This window comes from Hordeum vulgare, chromosome 3H, assembly GCF_904849725.1.
Source record: "Hordeum vulgare subsp. vulgare chromosome 3H, MorexV3_pseudomolecules_assembly, whole genome shotgun sequence".
Taxonomy (NCBI): Eukaryota; Viridiplantae; Streptophyta; class Magnoliopsida; order Poales; family Poaceae; genus Hordeum; species Hordeum vulgare.
The window spans coordinates 600,815,557-600,819,247 of NC_058520.1; positions in this window are offsets into that span (position 1 = coordinate 600,815,557).

Genomic DNA, 3,691 nt, shown 5'->3' on the forward strand with positions numbered 1-3,691 from the left:
TCAGGGCAAGAAACTTACCCCGGGACTCGGATCATTGGTGGAAGGGTCGACATCACTGAGTCGCCAGAAGTAGGGGGAGAATCCTGCAGAATTTATACATCGATAATACAGGCGGGTTATGACTGTGACCCAAAAGCAGCACGAACAATGGTTGCTCAAATAAAAAAAAGGAGGTACCTCGCTTGGCTTTCTTTTGTTCGTTGTTGGCAAGCCAGGTATTAGATCGCCGGAGTGACTTCGTGTTTTCCGGTTCGAGGCGTGCTGTGTTCTCTTCAGTAAGAAATTTGGGTCCAAATGAGCATCTGGATGTGAGAAGGGGACTTTCCCACATATTCGCCGGGCCGGCTTAGGCGAGGAAGGAGATGAATCGGAGGAGATGGAAATTACCTCGACGGAGTCCTCTTGGCTTCCGTTATCTTCATTCTGTTACAAGAGGAGTGAGAGATATAAATAAAAGTTAAAAGGTGATAGGTGGCGAGTGAAAAAGAGGACGGATTGGTACCTCTGAGAGTGCGTCGCCAGCTTGAGATTCGTCGACTTCAGATGGCTCGGCCGCAGTAGATTTACCTTTTCCCTTGTTTTTCTTGGAAGGCGGCTTAGCACTCTTCATGGCTTGTTTCTTAGGTCTCCTAGACCAGAACTTGTCGCCTTTCTGGAAAGGAATATGGCATGAAGTCATGATGGCAGTAAAACAGATGGAATAAAAAGTTGAGGGCGAGTTAGCTTTGGTTACCTTGGGTGCCGGGTTAATCTTGCAGAAGGGCTTAAGGCCGATTTGGCCGCATTTTGCTGCAGGTTCGCCGGTCAGCTTCCTGATGATGGCGACGATGTCTTTTTCCGTTAATGCTGTGTGGAAGTAGCATTGGGGATGATCCAGAGTGCCATCAAATTCGCACATCAGACCATCTCGGCGGCTCAGAGGAAGGATCCGCCATTCGACCCAGCAGCGGATCAGGTCAACCCCGGTGAGACCGTTGTTCGTCAAGGATCTCAGTTCGGACAGAATTGGGATGAAGTCCGACTCTTCTTCCTCGGTGAGCTTGTCAGGGAGCTTAAAATTGACCGGAAGGCGGGTTGGAGTGTAGCCCAGAAGTTTGTTCTCACCGGCAGGGGATGTTTCTTTGCAATAAAACCAAGATTCACCCCAGCCTTTGGGGTGGCTAGGCATAGTGAGTGAAGGAAACGGACTGTCCCTGCGACGCTGGACGTTGACCCCGCCAAGTTCCAAACTGGGGCCATTGTGGAATTCCGTCTGGCGATTCAAGTGGAAAAAGTACCAAAACAGAGGGACGGAAGGCTCGATCCGCAAATAAGCTTCGCAAAGGACTTGGAATTGACTTAGGTTGCTTATGGAATTGGGTCCCAAATCCTGGAGTCGGACATTCATGAAGTTCAGAGCGTCCCTAAGGAATTTAGATCCGGGCGGCTTAAAACCCCGTTCCAAGTGTTCCACAAAAACTACTATCTCCCCTTCCTTGGGGTTGGGGAGGTCTTCTCCTAACCCGGTGCGCCATCCAATGATGTCTTGAGGATCCAACCAGCCCGCTTTCACGTAATTCGCCAAAACAGCATCATCGACTTTGGTAGGAAGCCAATCGCTCTTGAAAACGGCACCCATGCTACAAATAGGTAAGAATATGGTATTACATGTCTCGAACATTTACTATGTGAATCGGGATCAGCTCTTGCTTAACCCGCCGGACTAGGAGGCCGGGTTGGGCTGATGTGGCGACTTATCGGAGCAGGGCTATTCTCAGAAGCGATGTTACTGTGGGTGGTGAAATTTATTCTTTCCGAAACACTAAGGGAAGGACGAAGTTTCCAAACAGCTTTTTACAAATAGTGAATGAGGAATGGATCTGTTGAACAGATATAAAAACTTGCGGACATGGCTAAAACATGAACGATGTGTGATCAGGGTGGTGCCTCATGTTTGAAGAAACTAGTGTATTTAGAAAATTCGCAAGAGCACAGATGGATAAGACTATTCAAGGCACTGGGTGCCCTAATGGCGCTCGGACTAATCAGTTCGAGGGTAATAGATGGTTGCGAGCGGAGGGCTTCGGAACTATGGCAATGGCGGAAGCATGAACAAGAAATAAATCTACCCTTAAAGAAGGGGAAACAGTGGCCTAACTTGAAGATCTTGGTCGAAGAAGATCGGCGGTGATGGAGGCTGTTGGAGAAGCGCAGGGGTCCTGGAGAATGAAGGGACCCTCGGCGGCGGCGGAGCCTGGCAACGGCGACGGCTTGCGAGCGGCGCCGGAGCTCCTCGAACGGCGACGGCTTGCGGGCAGCACTGGAGTTCTTCGGACGGGGGCGGAGTTTGCGGCCGGCGGCAAAACCCTCGAGAAGCGGTGCAGTTTTCTGTTGTGATAATGGGGGGGGGGACTGACGAGACTGGTAGGTGGCCAGTGTCAACCCTGTCCCTTCCGCCTATTTATCAGGACGGGCGCTGGAATCGAGGCGCCGTGAGCGGGAACCGCTTGGGAATAAAAGATTCGCCATGATGACGTCCGAAAATTTTGGGATAATGATGCACTAAAAGATCCGTTGGGATTGTGTTAAATTTCCCGAAAATCGAGGGCTAAGGAAAGTGCTGACGGGAAATGCATTGGCGGCTCAAAGACTTTTTCCGGTACCAGTTGGCGAGTTAAAATTTCTGGCGTATGGAGGAACACAAAGGAGTGAATCACCTTCAACTAAAACAGACGCATTGGCATGAAGATTCAAGTCAATCTGGGGCCTAATGTTGGGGATATTGCTTATTAAGTGACCCGCCCAATATGGGCCGGGTTACTAGTAAGGCGGTTCATCCTTTGACTCATTTGGGCCTCAGCCGGGGCGGTTTAAGGCCGCAAGATGGTTGTGATTAGTGGAAGGTCTCTGGGTTTTGCAAGACGGCGACTCAGAGGCCGCGGTGGTCACGATTTGTAAAGAGGAAGGGACTCTTGTAAACCCTAAAGCCTCGACCTCTATATAAAGGCGAGTTTGAAGGGGGATAGGCAGGTTAGAAATCATCGAGTGCTAGGTAAGGCGAGTTACGCCTTTCTTGTAATCGAATCCACATCAATACACGCCAAGCAGGACGTAGGCTATTACCTCCACGCGAGGGGCCGAACCTGGGTAACCCGCCGCGTTCCTCCCGTTCAACCCCTTTGAGTCGCCACCAAGGTGCGATGGTTCCCATACTAAGTCCTTTCACGAGGACATCTGCCGTGACAAAACCACGACACTCGCCGTGGCGACACATGTTTCCTTCTCTTCTAGCACGTGATGTTTGAACTCGCATGCATGACACATTCATGGCATATACTTCTTGTGTTGCATGTCTCTTGTGCCGCAGCGTCCGTTCTAAGCCCCTCGTGTTGACCGTCTAGGATGCCTTGTAGGATCATCGCTTCACCCTTGCCATGTTAACAACAATTAAATATTGCCGTGTAAATAATCGGGAGTGAATTAAATAATTAATCGTGGAGTTTCGTCGATATGTAACTCGTTGCATATCGAGCTGCACTTAATGTGTAGTGTTGCGTGAGGTGAATTGCCATGCCATCCCTTGCATCATTGAACGGATCATGCATTATATTAGGGTATGCATCATGTCTTGCTTTTGCTGTGGTGAATATTTGTGTTGATGTTTGTTTCCGTTTTGCTCCGTCTCGATAGAGTTCTGCAAGCGTGTCGGAAT